At 43.3% G+C, this 19086-nt stretch overlaps 1 pseudogene; it reads left to right on the top strand.

The window, feature by feature from the left end:
• The first annotated feature begins 12034 nt into the window (after window positions 1-12034).
• LOC116540946 lies at window positions 12035-14275 on the top strand (annotated as a pseudogene).
• The last annotated feature ends 4811 nt before the right edge of the window (window positions 14276-19086 follow it).

The following is a 19086-nucleotide window of genomic DNA, read 5'->3' as shown; positions in this document are numbered from 1 at the left end:
CAAAAAAAAAAAAAAAAAAAAAAAAATATTTTTAGCTCAGAAACAAAAGATCATTTTTGAGATTATCATTTTAACTGACAAGTTAATGCTCAATTTGTAATTTAATTATTACTATTGGACTTTTTGTAGATTACAAAGAACATTCAAAACAAATGAAGTAGAAAAATATGTATTACCTGTTGTAAATATGACTTTGTTGTCTTTTATTCAGAAATACAGAACATATGTACGTAATATAGTATTTACTTATTATGAATCATGTTAAAAAACAGTTTAGAAGCTGCCAATTTGTTTCCTTTTCAAATTTTGCAGGATAATTTTTTTTTTTTGACAGTCTCGCTCTGCGCCCAGGTTGGAGTGCAGTGGCACAATCTCAGCTCATTGCAACCTCTGCCTCCTGAGTCCAAGCAATACTCCTGTCTCTGCATCCTGACTAGCTGAGCTAATTTTTGTATTTTTAGTAGAGACGAGGTTTCGCCATACTGGTCAGGCTGGTCTTGAGCTCCTAACCTCAGGTGATCCACCCACCTCTGCCTCCCAACGTGCTGGGATTACAGGCATGAGCCACCACAACCAGCCTAAATTTTGCAGGATATTAAGTAACCTTTAGGCCAAGGACAGTGGCTTACCCGTGTAATCTCAGACCTTTGGAGGATCAGGCAGGAGGATTGCCTGAGGTCAGGAGTTCAATACCAGCTTGGCTAACATAGTGAAACCACACATCTACTAAAAATACAAAAACTTGCCAGGTGTGGTGGTACATGCTTATAGTTCCACCTACGCGGAGGCTGAGACAGGAGAATTGCTTGGACTCAGGAGGCAGAGGTTACAGTGAGCCAAGATCACACCATTGCACTCCAGCTTGCGCAAGACAGCAAGACTCTGTCTCAGATAAATAAATAAATAAATAACCTTTTAAGTATCATTGGGCACTTGTCTGGTTGTTTTTCTTTAGGTTAACAAGCCAGCAGTGATTCATTATGAGTTTCTGACACAAGATAGCAGTTTTTATCCAAATAAGTCAACTACTCTGCCCCATCCCTAAGACACTGGTATGGAAGAAAAAAGGAGGAAAAAGCCAGTACTGTGACTGCTTATGCTTCCCTGAGCGTGGCTCCCTGTGAGACATGGGGCAGCTGAGGCCAGGAACTGTTCAAGGGCGCCAGGCCCTGTCTGCCTGCACTCACTCACCTTCCTCAGGTACTCCCATGGGGGAGGACACCGACTTTACGTGCTGCTGCAGCTCCTTGGTGAGCTGGCCCTGGTCATGGGACAGGAACTAGGGGGTCAGAACAATAGAGGGCTTCACCACCTGCAGAACGGGAACAGAAGCCTCATGATAAGTGCCAAGCTATTAGACAATTTTTTAAAAAATGTTTGTCTAATGAGTGGAAAAACAAAGTGATGCTTGAGTCTATAGTGGTCAACAGAATGGGGGCCTCATAAAAGGTCAGAACCAAGTTCAAATTCCTGTACTTTGGATTTCTACTTCATGCCATGCAAAATTACTTTACCCCTCTTCACCTCAGTTTCCTTCTGTGTGAAATGGGAATAATAAATTTCATTCCTCATTCAGTTTCTGTCAAGTATTCATGAGATATACCTCTAAAACATCCCACTCATTTAAATGTATCATTTCTGGTCATAACTAGTGGGATCAATTTCACTATTATTGTATATACAGTTCTGTGCCTGAAACCTACAAAAAAAAAAAAAAAGAAAGAAAGAAAATCTTACCTCTAAAAAGTGTCAGTGATTTGTCATTTTTATATTATTAATCATAACCATATTTAATCACACAAGGTCTTGTAGATGGCAGGTCCTCAATAAACATTCGTGGAATCAATGCATGTGGGCCCCCCAGCCACACTATTTAGGTCCTATTCAGCTTCCACCACTTATTAGCTGAGTGATCTGGGCAAGACAATTCACCTCTTTATGTTTCTGTTTCCTTCACTGTAAAATACAGATAATAGGCTGGGCGCGGTGGCTCACACCTATAATCCCAGCACTTTGGGAGGCTGAGGCAGGTGGATCACGAGGTCAAGAGATCGAGACCATCCTGATCAACATGGTGAAACCCTGTCTCTACTGAAAAAAAATACAAAAATTAGCTGGGCGTGGTGGCGCGCGCCTGTAGTCCCAGCTACTCGGGAGGCTGAGGCAGGAGAATTGCTTGAACCCAGGAGGCAGAGGTTGTGGTAAGCCAAGGTGGCGCCATTGCACTCCAGCCCGGGTAACAAGAATGAAACTCCATCTCAAAAAAAAAAATAAAATAAAATACAGATAATAGGAATCCCTAGCTCCTTAGGTTGTTGCCAGGAGTGAATGATTTGGCACATGGTAGGGGCTTTTTAAACATTAGCTGTGATGATCTCCTTCCAAAACTTCCTTTTCAGAGCCACAGATGAGGCCACAGTGCCACCTGGTGACCCTAGAGTGTAAGTACACATGATCACCAATAGGCTCTCTCTCCACCACAGGTCCCAGACTGGCTAGTTACCGCCTGGAGGTTTCTGCTGCATCTGCCTTCTCAGGGCTCATGTAAAGACTTTTGTATTTTCCTCCTCGCATTTCTGCAGATGGGGTTCATGTTGCCTGACACAGCTGGGTGATCCACAGAGCAATGACTGCCTATGCCAGACCTGTGAGGTAGCTGGAGAATGTTATTCCATCTCAAGCTCTGTGCAGACGCCAGGGCTGGGGTGTCCCATGCCCTCAAGTTTCTTGCTTTGAAGGGTCACATTTTTTGTTGGCAAGGAAGGCAAAAGTCACAGGAAGCCAGAGACCCGGGACCTCTCTGTGCCATGGGCCCAAACAATAAAGACAATATGCTAAAAGCCCAAGGCTTGGGTGCTCCCCAGGACTTCTAGCCTCACTGCCTCTGCTGAGGGAGGATAAATACTATGTCTTCTCAGAGCTTTGGGAGCTTGAAGCAAGCAGCCTCCCCAGCACTAAATCTCTTGGAAACCTCAAACTGTGTCTAAAACATTTGTGCACATTTTGCATCCTGTTTCCCCTATGTCCGCATGTTTTAGAAAAAAACCTCAATTTCCTAAATATGCAAGAGAAATGGGTATTGTAGGACAATGTGGCTTTTAAAAACATATTTTTATTTAGGCCAGGGATGGTGATGCATGCCTGTAATTCCAGCACTTTGGGAGGGTGAGGTGGGTGGATCACCTGAGGTTGGGAGTTCGAGACCAGCCTGACCAACAAGGAGAAACCCTATGTCTACTAAAAATACAAAGTCAGGTGTGGTGGAGCATCCCTGTAATCCCAGCTACTTGGGAGGCTGAGGCAGGATAATCGCTTAAACCTGGAAGGCGGAGGTTGTGGGGAGCCAAGATTGCACCATTGCACTCCAACCTGGGAAACAAGAGCAAAACTGTCTCAAAAAAAAAATATATATATATATATTATATATAATATATATGTATATTATATATATATAAAATACATATATATATTTAAAAATCTTCCCCACCCCCTTTCTGAACGCCAATAATAATAAATACTTGTTCAACAAATATTAAATGCCTACTATGGGCCAGGTGCAGTGGCTCACATTTGTAATCCCAACACTTTGGGAGGCCAAGGTGGGTGAATCACTTGAGGCAAGAGTTTGAGACCAGCCTGGCCAACATGGTGAAACCCCATCACTACTAAAAGTAAAAATTAGCGGGGCGTGGTAGTGCACGCCTTTAATCCTCAGCTACTAGGGAGGCTGAGGCTGGAGCCACTGCACTCTAGCCTGGGCAACAGAGTGAGTCTCCATCTCTAAATGAATTAATCAATTAAATAAATTAAATAAATAAATAAATCCCTACTATATGCCAGCCATGATTCATGGTCTTGGGCTATAGCAGAGAACAAACTGACAAAGTTCCTCTCTCCTGTAACTTACATTCTTATATGATAATGATAAGGGTTAACATTAATTAAGCTGTTACTACATGGTAGTTACGATGCAAAGTCATTCCCACACATTATTACACTTAAACCGGCTAGCAAGCTTACATAGGACACAGTTATTTTTCCCTGAAAAACTGAGTCTTGGACAGGCATGGTGACTCACGCTTGTAATCCCAGCACTTTGGGGGGCCAAGGCAGGTGGATCACCTGAGGTCAGGAGTTCAAGGCCAGCCTGGCCAACATGGTGAAACCCCATCTCTACTAAAAACACAAAAAAATTGAAGGGTGTAGTAATGGGTGCCTGTAATCCCAGGACTCCAGTGGTTGAGGCAGGAGAAACACTTGAACCCAGGAGGAGGAGGTTGCAGTGAGCCAAGATTGCGCCATTGCACTCCAGCCTGGGTGACAAGAGCAAAACTCAATCTCACAACAAACAAACAAACAAACAAACAAACAAACAACAACAAAAAGCTAAGTCTCAGAATGATGAAGCACTTTGTCCAATGTGACACAGCTGGTAAGTGTTGAGGCCTCACAGCCAATCAAAGCTATCTCATTCTAAATGCCATGCTATGTGTTCTCTAGCCCATGGAGAATAATTTTAACACAATCGACATTTCTACACAACAATATTCTTGCCTCGAGTCCAAGAGTGCCTCCTATACCACCTATAATACTGGCTTTCTGGTCAGTAAAGATGCCATTCTAATGCATAATCCGGTGGCAAATGGAGATATGACCAAAGTCATCATGTGTGTACACCCATAACCCTCTATATACTCGTCCTGTGTTTGATTAAATTCAAGTATTCTTTTTGATTACTGAGCAAAACTGAGCTTTAAAAGGGCTAAAGGTTTTTTTTGTTTGGTTTTGAGACTGAGTCTCTCTCTCCTGCCTAGGTTGGAGCACAGTGGCATGATCTCGGCTCACTGCAACCTCCGCCTCCCAGATTCAAGCCATCCTCATGCCTCAGCCTTCTTAGTGGCTGGGATTACAGGCATGTGCCACCATACCTGGCTAATTTTTGTATTTTTAGTAGAGATGGGGTTTTGCCATGTTGGCCAGGCTGATCTCGAACTCCCGACCTCAGGTGATCCATCTGCCTCGGCCTCCCAAAGTGCTGGGATTACAGGCATAAGCCACTGCACCTGGCCTAAAGGATTAAGGTTGTTATATCCATGTAACTTTCTGTATTGCTTTCGAAGCCTCTGGTTAAATGAATATTCTTTATATTTATTTCTGAGACTGAGTCTTGCTCTGTTACCCAGGCTGAAGTGCAGTGGCACAATCTCAGCTCACTAAAACCTCCACCTCCTGGGTTCAAGCGATTCTCCTGCCTCAGCCTCCTGAGTAGCTGGAATTACAGACAAGTGTCACCATGCCCAACTAACTTTTTGTACTTTTAGTAGAGACGGGGTTTCACCATGTTAGCCAAAATGGTCTTGATCTCCTGACCTCGTGATCTGCCCACCATGTTCTCCGAAAGTGCTGGGGTTACAGGCATCAGCCACTGTGCCCTGCCTGAATATTCTTTTTAAAGTGACCTGTGATTCTCTGCTGATCAAATGTTTTCAAACTTATCTTTGATGGGTTTCGTCAGCATCAAAATCCCAAATCAAGTATTTTTGGTTTAAAATTAACTTTGGGTCAGCTGGGTCCCTCGGGACTCTAAAGAATATACCTCTGGTCTTGTAGGGATATTAAATGACTAGATTTATTTGGCAGGTTGTATGGATAAACATTGTCAAATATGGTGATACTGCATGGGAGGGTACTGTCAGATGAGGTGACAGTAGATCTCATCTCAGTTATATTTATGGGTATATTATTGACATACATGTTTCAAAAATTATATACATTTATAAAATTTTAAAGTTATGATTTGTAATTTTGATTGTTATGCTAAATATTTGCTAAAGCCATATGTGTATACACATTATTAATGGCTGGGCATGGTCGCTCATGCCTATAATCCCAGCACTTTGTGAGACTGAGGCACGTGGATTAAATGAGGTCAAGGAGTTCAAGACCCACCTGACCAATATGGTGAAACCATGTCTCTACTAAAAATACAAAAATTAGCCAAGCATGCTGACACATGCCGGTAGTCCCAGTTACTTGGAAGGCTGAGGCAGGAGAATTGCTTGAATCAGGGAGGCGGAGGTTGCAGTGAGCTGAGATCACTCCATTGCACTCCAGCCTGGGCGAGAGAGCGAGACTCCATCTCATAAAAAAAAAAAAAGTTATTAATACATTCTGAAGATTTCATGAAATTTGTAAAAGTTTGGTGTTCCTACCAGGTGAGGTGGCTCACGCCTGTAATCCCAGCACCCTGGGAAGCCGAGGCAGGCGGATCACGAGGTCAGGAGTTCGAGGCCAGCTTGGCCAGCATGGTGAAACACTGTCTCTACTAAAAATACAAAAATTAGCCAGGGAAGGTGGTGCATGCCTGTAATCTCAGCTGCTCAGGAGGCTGAGGCAAGAAAACTGTTTGAACCCAGGAAGAGGAGGTTCTGGTGAGCTGAGATCACTCCACTGCACTCCAGCCTGGGCAACAGAACGAGACTCCATCTCAAAAACAAACAAGAAAAGGCCTGGTGGTCCTGATGTGATGCTGTCGGTCATGATTCTGGTTACTGTCTTAAAATGCTGCATGTAAAATAAGAAATTAAATTTTCTTGTGAATTGGGAATCTGCATCAATTCTCATCATAACTACTGTTTCCATCATCCACAGTTACCATTTTGAATTCTACTCTAAAAATATTTGTAATCAGCAATAGTCTAAATTTTTTTTTTTTTTTTTTGAGACAGAGTCTCGCTCTGTCACCTAGGCTGGACACCTACTCTGTTGCAACCTCTGCCTCCTGGGTTCAAGCAATTCTTCTGCCTCTGCCTCCAAAGTAGCTGGGACTACAGGTGTCTGCCACCACGCCCAGCTAATTGGTGGCAGTATAGATGGGGTTTCACCATGTTGGCCAGGCTGGTCTTGGGCTCCTGACCTCATGATCCACCAGCCTCAGCCTCCCAAAGTGCTGGGATTACAGCCATAAGCCACCGAACCCTGCCTACAAATTTGCCTTTTATGGAAAAAACTCTAAGGAGCCCTCTTGAACACAGGTTTCTGATAACTCACATCAATGAACTACCCAGGATTCACCACTATGTGACACACGCTTGTGAGAAACTTGCACTTATACCCTCTCAATACATTACAAATAAATTTTTTTAAAAAATCAGTGGGCTGGGTGCAGTGTCCCACACCTGTAATCCCAGCACTTTGGAAGGCCAAGGCAGGTGAATCACTTGCGGTCAAGAGTCTGAGACCAGCCCGTGTCTACTAAAAATACAAAAATTAGCCAGGTGTGGTGTCTGTAATCCCAGCTACTCAGGAGGCTGAGGCAGGACAATGGCTTGAATCTGGGAGGTGGAGATCGCAGTGAGCCAAAATTGTGCAACTGCTCTCCAGCCTGGGTGACAGAGTGAGACACAGTCTCAAAAATAAAAATAAAAATCAGTGAAATGAAAACCAATTTCTAGAACTCTAAAAAGGAAACCTAAGGGTTCAAAAAACTGATAAGCAAAATCAAGCAAAACAAAAAATCTATTAAGACAATGTTTTTATAACTTGTATTTGAAACATTTTTGATTTATTACTTTTTTTTTTTTGAGAGAGAGTCACTCTGTTGCCCAGGCTGGAGTGCAGTGGTGCAATCTCGGCTCCCCGTAACTTCTGCCTCCTGAGTTCAAGCAATTCTCCTGTGTCAGCCTCCCAAGCAGCTGGGACTGCAGGCACACGCCACTACACCCAGCTAATTTTTGTATTTTTAGTAGAGATGGGGTTTCACCATGTTGATCAGGCTGGTTGCAAGCTTCTGATTTCAGGTGATCCCAGCCCCTTCTTCCCCTTCCCGTTCCCCCTCCCTCCCCCTGCCTGGGACTCCCAAAGTACTGGGATTACAGGTGTGAGCCCCGCGCCTGGACCTTTACTTGTTTTGTTTTCTAGATTTAAGAAACGTCTTTCTTAGAAGTCATCTATAATTTACAGTGATTTGGTAAACCACAATTTTGTGAACAAAGGTAAGTGGAAGCGTTTGTTTTTCCTCTCGCTTCTTGATCCCTCCAAAGTTTGGAAACTATTCATAAATATCCTTTTTTTTTTTTTTTTTTGGAGACAGAATCTTGCTCTGTCACCAGGCTGGAGTGCAGCAGTGGTGTGATCTCACTTCACTTCAACTGCTGCCTCCTGTGTTCAAGCGATTCTTCCGCCTCAGCCTCCCAAGTAGCTGGGATTATAGGCATGCGCCACCACATCCGGTTAATTTTTTGTGTTTTTGTAGAGATGGGGTTTCTCCATGTTGAGTCAGGCTGGTCTCGAACTCCCAACCTCAAGTGATCCACCTGCCTCAGCCTCCCAAAGTGCTGGGATTACAGGCATGAGCCATTGCACCAGATCGAGATAGGCTGATATTGCTCCCAACATCACAGGGTGTGTACACCCCCATTGTGATATTGTTATTAATTTCCAGAAGGGAAGAAGATAATATTACTCCAAAGATCACAGAAGATGTACACCTTTCTGTAATACTGTTCATAATTACCAGGGGGAAAGAAGATAATATTACACCCAGTATCACAGGGCTTATACAACTTCCTGTGATACTGATCCTAATATCCAGGAGAAAACGATATTAATTCCAATATCTTGGAATTAATGTCAAAGAAGGGGGTGTACACCCATTCTGTGATATGGTTCCCAATATCCACATGGGAAGAGGATAATATTACTCCTAATATCATAGGGGTGTTAACCCCACTTCTGTGATTGTTCCTAATATCCGGGGTGAGGGTGGCAGAGAGGATGATATTACTCCCAATATCACAGATGTATACCCCCACTATGATAGCGTTTCTAATATCCAGAGGAGGAGAGGATATGACTTCCAATATCGCAGAAGGTGTATGCCCCACTGTGATATTTTTTTCCAATATCCCAGAAGGGAGAGGATTATATTGCTCCCAATACCGCAGCGGGTGTACACGCCCCCTGTGGTGTTGTTTCTAATATCGGGGGGAGGGAGAGGAATGATTTTACTCCCAATATCGTAAGAATTGTACACCCATGCTGGGCTATTTTCCCTGGTATCTGGGGGGTAGAGGATAACATTCCTCCCAGTACTGCTGGTGGTGTACACACCGTCTTTAGCATTGTTCCTAATAGCTAAAGGGGCAGAGGGGGATATTACTCTTCATATCGCAGGGGGTGTACACCACCTCTATGATACTGTTCCTAATATCGGGGGGGGAACAGAATAATATTATTCCCAATAAAGCAGCAGTGTCCACCCCCCTGTGATATTGTTTTTAATATCCAGGGGGAAAGAGGATGATATTACTCCCAATATCCTAGAAGGTGTTCACCACGCCCCGCCCCGATATCGGCCCTAATATCCAGGGATGTACAACACAAGGGATGTATTACCCCTTGTGATATTGTTTCTAATACTTAGGGGGGAGAGGATAATATTACTCACAATATTGCATTAAGTGCACACGCCCCTGTGATATTGCTGTGATACAGTTCCTAATATCCAGGGAAGTGAGGATGATTATACTCTCAATATCACAGGAAGTATATGCCACCACTGTAATATTGTTTCTAATATCCAAAACCAGAGAGGATATTATTCCAAATATCTCAGGAAGCACACAATCCCCCTGTGATTTTATTCCTAATATCTAGGGGATGAGAGATATTACTCCCAATGTGGCTGGGGCTGTACATTCACCCCTGTGATATTGTTCCTAGTATCCAGGGAAGGAGAGGGTGATATTACTGCCCATATCGCTGGGGGTGTACACCCCTTTTGTGACATTATTTCTAATATCCAGGGCAAAGGAGGATTATATTACTCCCAATATAACAGGGAATATACTCCTTCCCCATGATATTCTTTCTAATATCCATGGGGAGAGGGAGATATTACTAACAAATATTGCAGGGGGTATAAACCTCCCCTGTGATACTGTGCCTAATATCCAGGAAGGGAGAAATTATTACTCCCAATATTGCAGAGGGTGTACACCCCACCTATGATATTGTTTCTAATAAATGGAGGTGGGGGAAGAAAATGATATTACTCCCAACATCGCCGGGGATGTACACCCTCACTCTGATATTGTTTCTAATATTTGGGGGGGGGATATTACTGCCAATATCGCATGGCATGTAGCCCCGCTCCCTGTGATATTGTTCCTAATATCTAGTGGGGTAGAGAATAATATTCCTAATATCGCAGTGGGTGTGTGTACACCTCTGTAGCTCCTTTTTAATCTCCAGGGTGATAGGATGATATTACTCCCAGTATCACACAAGGTGTACACCTCCCCGTGATATTGTTCCTAATATCCAGGGGTAGATGATATTACTATCAATATCGAAGGGCGTGTACACCCCCCTCCTGTGATATTGTTTCTAATATTCTAAGGTAGAGAGGATCACATTACTCCAATATTGCAGAAGCTGCACACATCCCCCTGCGATGTTGTTTCTAATATTCAGCGGTGGGAGAAAATAACATTACTCCTGATTGAGCAAAAGGTGTATATTGTTCCTAATCTCCTGTTCTCACAGAAAGATATATCCTTCCTAATATCCAGGGGAAAAGAAGATGATATTGCTCCCAACATTGCACGTGGTGTACATGGTCCCCAGTGATATTGTTCCTAATATCTAGAAGGAAAGTGGATAGTATTACTCTTAATATCACAGAGGGTGTACACTCCTTTTGTAATATTGTTACTAATACCCAAGGATAAGAGAATGATATTACTTTCAAGATAGGGAAGGGTGTACATCCTGCCTGTGATATTGTTGGTAATATCCAGGAGGAAGAGGATGATAGAACTTTCAATATCAAAGAAACGTTCTGTGTGGGGAGTGTGCACATGTGTTTCTGGGAAAACAGTCAACAGCTCTCATTCTCAGCAGGCTCCACACTTGAAAAAGGTTAAAAATCTTGCCAAAGAGCTGTGACAGCAGCTCGGTGTCCCCTAGGCAGGCTACGCTGCTTAGTTTTTGCAGAGCTGAGGGGATGGGGCATGTGGAGACTGTGAAATCACCTGAGATGACCCACAGTCCTCAGCCAGGAAGTGAGAGGTATGTCTCCTACAGCATGCTCCAACCCTAGAGCCATGGGGCCAGGAGAAAGAGCTCTTGCAGCAAGTGAAAAGCCTATGATTGACTCCCTCCCTGGCCATGCAGACAGTGAACCAAGGGCACTCATATCAAGTAAATGCCTTGGTCTCTGTGACCGAGGTGACCAGTAGGCATTCCCAGGTGCAGGGAAGATCCTGACACCAAGATACGCACCTGGTCACTGAGGAAAGAGAAAGGACTATCAGAGGGGATGGGGCTGAGCTGGGTGTGGAGTGGTCCTTGTGGGTCATGGTGAGTGGGAGGGAGAGCAACATGAGCCAGGCCTCAGGGCAGAAAGACAACCAGGAGATGACCTAGAAAAAGTGCTGGACCCGCAAAGGCTCAAGGCTGGCCATAGAGGGAGGCCAGAGAGGAATAGGATAGGAAGTCCCAAGGTCTGAAGATGGGCCCTAGCAGGCAGAAACCAGGTAAGATGGGCAGTTACCTGCACCCTGGGGACCAGGTGCATCCTTAGCACAGAGCAGGCACCAAGATTTCTAGCTCTGAGTGTGACCTCAGTTTGGGGAGAAGCCCCAAGTCCCACGAGGACCACCTGTCCCCTAGACTACTTCAGATGCTGAATCCAAAAGCCAAGGGCAGGAAGCTAGACTGACACCTAGGGTAATCCCAACAAAGTCCCTGGTTCCCCCTAGCTATGGGGCTGAAGGAGAATTACAGCCCAAACCCCCAGACTGTGGCTCTCAAACTAACACTGAGCCCTCAGTACCCACAAGGAGATAAAATTGGCGCACATTCCAGATGGGGAAATGAGCTCAGAGAAGTGCAAGAGCCTTGGTCCAATGCCCCAGATAAAGGCTCCAGGCCCAGAGTGTTCTTTTGTCACTGTGTCCAGAGGGCAGCAGCTCCTCTAACATACCCATTTGAGCCTGGAGACATTCTCCAACTTTGGAAGACTGGGAGCATGGCCCGTGTCTACAGATGCACCTGGCATGAGGTGCGCCTAGAGGGACAGAGGCAGATGAGTTTCACCTCCTCCACTAGATTATCAGGGCCTTGAAAGAGACAAGATCTGCTTGAGAAAGTCCTTGAGACATCACACAAAGCTGGCAGTGGACAGTGGGCAACCTGGGGCGGTTTCCCTCTGGATGGATCACAGTGCCTGGATGGGACCTGGCTCAAACAGAGCTCAGTTCTGCAGGTCACTGAGGCATGGAGAGGTCACAGCTACCAAGTGTAGGAATCTGGATTCAAAGCCAACAGCATGACTGTAAAGTCCCTGTCCTAGTCCCTGGACAACCCACCTCTCAAAGTCACCTTTGCAGGCTCATCAGATGCCCAGGCCAGCAGCACAGCCAGCCAGGAAAACTTGAGGAGACTCAGAGCACCCTGAAGTTTTCCAACCTAATCCTGGCACCCTTGCCCCTCACCACCCTTCTTCCTGCTTCAACCTCACCCCCTACACAGAGACTGGGCCACTTAACTTGGCATCAAACAACAAATGCCTCAATAAATCAGATCTGATGTTCTTAAAAAAAAAAAAAAAAACTTTACAGATACACAGTTGCAGTTCTTTAGAATGCTAAAGAACATAAACATATTACAATTTAATGTACATATAAATTCAATACATATGCAATCATTGTGACTATGACACAGTAGAATATCAATATAATAATTTGAAAATGTATACAAGCTTAACATTCTATTTATTCAAAATATAAATCATCAACTTTGCTGGTGAAGCGGGGAAGACGGCCGAAAGGAAGCTTCTCTGGAGTGCGGCTACCACTGAGTGAGACAGAACCAGAGAGATATCCATGCCTCCAAGCGAGGTACCAGTTTTATTTTAAAGGAACTGGTTGAACAGCAGGATTAACCCCCAAAAAAGGCAGCGAAAGTAGCCCAAGGGCATCCAGCTGAGGCAAGGCAGTGCACTACCCCACCTGGAAAGTGTAACAGGCGCGGAGGATGGTGGGGGGCATCACCTCCTCGGTTCTCTGAAGCATATACAGCAACTCACTCTTCGGCAGCACACAGACCAGGAAAACGCCACCTTGCTGAGAACCATCCAGAGTCGCAGACCCGGGCTACAGCCCAGGCTGACAAGTGCCTTGTTAGCGCAGACCAGGGCAGAGATTTGGACTAATATCAAGAAAGCTTGCAAAAAGGAACTGCCCATCCCACAGACGGGAGAGTTGAAAGCGCGGAGGGGAATACGACCAGACAGGACCCTCCCCAACAAGATCCAGCAACCGGAGTTCCTCTCCTGGAAGAGTTTCGCAATTAACACATCCTCCATCTGGGAACAGAGGGCTTGACAGAGGGAAAGAGCCCGCCATTGGGAAGGCAGAGCTAACCCCACCAGTACCAAAACCAGGCGAAGATTAAACAGCAGCCTGGCTGGAACCAAGGCAGCCCAGCAGCACCTCCAACTATAACAGAAAGGATGTCCACTCACAGAAGATGGAAAGAAACCAGTGCAAAAAGGATGAAAACATCAAAGTCCAGAACACCTCTGCTCCCCAGAGAGATCACAACTCACCAGCATGGCAACAAAACAGGTTGGAAAACAATTTTGACGAACTGACAGAAGCAGGCTTCAGAAGACGGGTAATAACAAACTTCTCTGAGCTAAAAGAACATGTTTTAACACAATGCAAAAAAAACTTAAGAACCTTGAAGAAAGATTAGATGAAATGCTAACTAGAATACCCAACCTACTTTTTGTCGTCTGATATCTTAGGGTGGTTGCAGGGTTCGCCGCTGCTCTCTGAGCTTCGCAATACTACCCAAGGACGAGAAGAAGAAGAAAGACGATGGAAAGTTGGCCAAGAAAGACAAAGACCCAGTGAACAAATCCAGGGGCAAGGCCAAAAAGAAGTGGTCCAAAGGCAAAGTTCAGGACAAGCTCAATAACTTAGTCTTGTTTGACAAAGCTACCTATGACAAACTCTGCAAGGAAGTTCTCAACTATAAACTTATAACCCCAGCTGTGGTCTCTGAGAGACTAAAGATTTGAGGCTCCCTTGCCAGGGCAGCCCTTCAGGAGTTCCTCAGCAAAGGACTTATCAAACTGGTTTCAAAGCACAGAGCTCAAGTAATTTATACCAGAAATACCAAGGGTGGAGATGCTCCAGCTGCTAGTGAAGATGCATGAAAGGTCCAACCAACTGTACATTTGGAAAAATAAAACTTTATTAAATCAAACAAACAAACAAAAAAGAATAACCAGTCTAGAGAAGAACATAAACGACTTGATGGAGCTGAAAAACACAGCATGAGAACTTCGTGAAGCATACACAAGTTTCAATAGCCAAATCGACCAAGCAGAAGAAAGGATATCAGAGATCAAAGATCAACTCAACAAAATAAAAAGAGAAGGCAAGAAAAGAGAAAAAAGAGTGAAAAGAAATGAACAAAGCCTCCAGAAATATGGGATTATGTGAAAAGACCTAATCTACGCTTGATTGTTATACGTGAAGAGGACAGGGAAAATGAATCCAAGCTGGAAAACACTTCAAAATATTATCCAGGAGAACTTCCCCAACCTAGCAAGCCAGGCCACCATTCGAGTCCAGAAAATACACAAAACACCACAAAGATATTCCTCAAGAAGAGCAACCTCAAGGGACAAAAGCGTCGGATTAACCAGGGTTGAAATGAAAGAAAAAATGCTAAGGACAGCCAGAGAGAAAGGTCGAGTTATCCACAAAGGGAAGCCCATCAGACTCACAGCGGATCTCTCGGCAAAAAACCTACAAGCCGGAAGAGAGTGGGGGCCAATATTCAACAGCCTTAAAGAAAAGAACTTTCAACCCAGAATTTCATATCCAGCCAAACTAAGCTTCATAAGTGAAGGAGAAATAAAATCCTTTACAGACAAGCAATTACTGAGAGATTTTGTCACCACCAGATCTGCCCTACAAGACCTCCTGAAGAAAGCACTAAACACAGAAAACATCCAGCACCAGCCACTGCAAAAACATACCAAATGGTAAAGTCCAAAGATGCAATGAGGAAACTGCATTGACCAACAGGTAAAACAAACAACCAGTAACAAAATGGCAGGATCAAATTCACACATAATAATATTAACGTTAAATGTAAATGGCCTAAATGCCCCAATCAAAAGACACAGACCGGCAAACTAGGTAAAAAGTCAAAACCCATTGGAGTGCTGTATTCAGGAGACCCATCTCACATGCAAAGACACACATAAACTCAAAATAAAGGGATGGAAGAAGATCTACGAAGCAAATGGAGAGCAAAAAAAAGCAGGGACTGCAATTTTAGTCTCTGATAAAATTGACTTTAAACCAACAAAGATCAGAAGAGACAAAGAAGGACATTACATAATGGTGAAAGGATCAATATAACAAGAAGAGCTAACGATTCTAAATATATATGCACCCAATACAGGAGCACCCACATACATAAAGCAAGTTCTATTATGACCTACAAAGAGACTTAGACTCCCACACAATAACAGTGGGAGACTTTACACTCCACTGTCAACATTAGACAGATCAACAAGACAGAAAATCAACAAGGATATACAGGACTTAAATGCAGAACTGGAATAAGTGGACCTAACAGACATCTACAGAACTCTCCACCCCACAGCCACAGAATATACATTCTTCTCAGCACCACATTGCACTTACTCTAAAATGACCACATAATGGGAAGTAAATCACTCCTTAGCAAATGAAAAAAAAAAAAAAAAAAAAAAAAACAGAAATCATAACAGTCTCTCAGACCACAAGGCAATCAAATTACATCTCAGGATTAAGAAACTAACTCAAAACCACACAACTTCATGGAAACTGAACAACTGACTCCTGAATATTGACTGCATAAACAATGAAATGAAGGCAGAAATAAAGATGTTCTTCGAAACCAACGAGAACAAGGACACAACATACCAGAATCTCTGGGACACATTTAAAGCAGTGTCTAGACGGAAATTTATAGCAATAAATGCCCACATGAGAAATGAGGAAATATCTAACATCGACACCCTATCGTCAAAATTGAAAGAGCTAGAGGAGTAATATCAAAAAAACTCAAAAGCTAGCATAAGACAAGAAATAATGGAGATCAGAGCAGAAATGAAGGAAATAGAGACACACAAAAAAAAACCCTTTAAAAAAATCAATAAACCCAGGAGCTGGTTTTTTGAATAGATCAACAAAATAGACTGCTAACCAGATTAACTACAAAGAAAAGAGAGAAGAATCAAATAGATGCAATAAAAAATGATAAAGGGGCCGGGCGCGGTGGCTCACGCCTGTAATCCCGGCACTTTGGGAGGCCAAGGCGGGTGGATCATGAGGTCAAGAGATCGAGACCATCCTGGTTAACATGGTGAAACCCTGTCTCTACTAAAAATACAAAACATTAGCTGGGCATGGTGGTGCGTGCCTGTAATCCCAGCTACTCAGGAGGTTGAGGCAGGAGAATTGCCTGAACCCAGGAGGCGGAGGTTGCGGTGAGCCGAGATGGCGCCATTGCACTCCAGCCTGGGTGACAAGAGTGAAACTCCGTCTCAAAAAAAAAAAAAAAAAAAGATAAAGGTGTATCACCACCGATCCCACAGAAATACAAACTACCATCAGAGATTACTACAAACAACTCTATGCACATAAACCAGCAAACCTGGAAGAAATGGATAAATTCATGGACACCTGCACCCTACCAAAACTAAACCAGGATGAAGTTGAAACCATGAACAGACCAATAACAAGGACTGAAGTTGAGTCAGCAATTAACAGCCTACTAACCCAAAAAAGTCCAGGTCCAGATAGGTTCACAGCCGAATTCTACCAGACCTACAAAGATGAGCTGGTACCAATAATTCTGAAACTATTCCAAACAATACAAAAAGAGGGAATCCTCCCCAACTCAGTTTATGAGACCAACATCATCCAGATACCAAAACCCAGCAGAGACTCAACAAAAAAAGAAAGCTTCAGGCCAATATCCATGATGAACACAGATGTAAAAATCTTCAATAAAATACTGGCAAACTGATTGCAACAGCACACCAAAAAGGTTATCCAGCATGATCAAGTAGGCTTCATCCTGGTGATGCAAGGCTGGTTCAACATATGCAAGTCCATAAACATAAACCACCACATAAATAAAACCAAAGACAAAAACCTCATGATTATATCAATAGATGCAAAGAAGGCCTTCGACAAAATTCAACAGCCCTTTATACTAAAAACCGTCAAAAAACTAGGTATTGATGCAACCTATCACAAATAATAAAAGCTATTTACAACAAACCCACTGCCAGTATCATACTGAATGGGCAAAAACTGGAAGCATTCCCTTTGAAATCTGGCACTAGACAAGGATGGCCTATCTCTCCACTCCTATTCAATATAGTATTGTAAGTTTCAGCCAGAGTAATCAGGCAAGAAAAAGACATAAAGGGTATTCAATTAGAAAAAGGAGGAAGTCGAATTGTCTCTATTTGCAGAAGACATGATTGTATATTTAGAAGACCCCATCACCTCACCTCAAACTCTCCTTAGGCTGATAAGCAACTTCAGCAAAGTCTCAGGATACAAAATCAATGTGCAGAAATCACAAGCATTCCTATACACCAATAACAGACAGAGAGCCAAATCAAGAGCGAACTCCCATTCACAACTGCTACAAAGAGAATAAAATACCTAGGAACACAACTAACAAAGGAGGTAAAGGACCTCTTCAAAGAGAACTACAAACCACTGCTCAATGAAATAAGAGAGGACATAAACAGATGGAGAAACATTCCATGCTCATGGTTAGGAAGAATCAATATTGTGAAAATGGCCATACTGCCCAAAGTAATTTATAGATTTAATGATATCCCCATCAAACTACCAATGACCTTCTTCATAGAACTGGAAAAAAAACACTTTAAATTTCATATAGAACCAAAAAAGAACCTGTATAGCCAAGACACTCCTAAGCAAAAAGAACAAAGCTGGTGGCATCACACTGCCAGACTTCAAGCTATACTACAAGGCAACAGTAATCAAAACAGCATGGTACTGGTATCAAAACAGAGACATAGACCAATGGAACAGAACAGAGGCCTCCAGAGCAACACCACACATCTATAACCATCTGACCTTTGACAAACCTGAGAGAAACAAGCAATGGGGAAAGCATCCTCTGTTTAATAAATGGTATTGGGAAAATTGGCTAGCAATGTGCAGAAAGCAGAAACTGGACTGTACCACTTCCTGACACCTTACACTAAAATTAACTCCAGATGGATTAAGGACTTAAACATAAGACCTAACACCATAAAAACCCTAGAAGAAAATCTAGGCAAAATCATTCAGGACATAGGCATAGGCAAGGACTTCATGAATAAAACACCAAAAGCAGAGGCAACAAAAGCCAAGACAGACAAATGGGATCTAATTAAACTTCAGAGCTTCTGTACAGCAAAAGAAACAATCATTAGAGTGAACCAGCAACCAACAGAATGGGAAAAAATTTTTGCAATCTAACCATCTGACAACGGGCTCATATCCAGAATCTGCAAAGAACGGAAACAGCTTTACAAGAAAAAACAAACCCATCCAAAAGTGGGCAAAGGATATGAACAGACACTTTTCAAAAGAAAACATATATGAGGCCAACAAACATATGAAAAAATGCTCATCATCACTGATCATTAGAGAAATGCTAATCAAAACCACATTGAGATACCACCTCACGCCACTTAGAATGGCTTCTAGCTTTACAAAGATGACATTATACTACAGTAATACACGCTAAAGCATTTCCCCCTACAGAGCATGATGTAACTTTCATCAGTCACATTGAGAGTCCAGAGATGAAGGAAAAGGTCATGGATTTCGCTGAGAACTTACCAAAGTTGCACTCCCTCACTTTCTGCTGCCCAGCACTGGTGGGTTCTGGGACTGGTGGCTGTAGTAGCTCATTGGTCTTTGGTCTCTTAGAAGGTGGAGAATTGGCCAGGCGTGGTGGCTCATGCCTGTAATC

This window comes from Sapajus apella, unplaced genomic scaffold (genome assembly GCF_009761245.1).
Source record: "Sapajus apella isolate SASKATOON/1434 unplaced genomic scaffold, GSC_monkey_1.0 scaffold146, whole genome shotgun sequence".
In the NCBI taxonomy this organism is placed as follows: Eukaryota; Metazoa; Chordata; class Mammalia; order Primates; family Cebidae; genus Sapajus; species Sapajus apella.
Note: the sequence above shows the minus strand (reverse complement) of the source record. Positions and strands in the feature narration are given on the sequence as shown.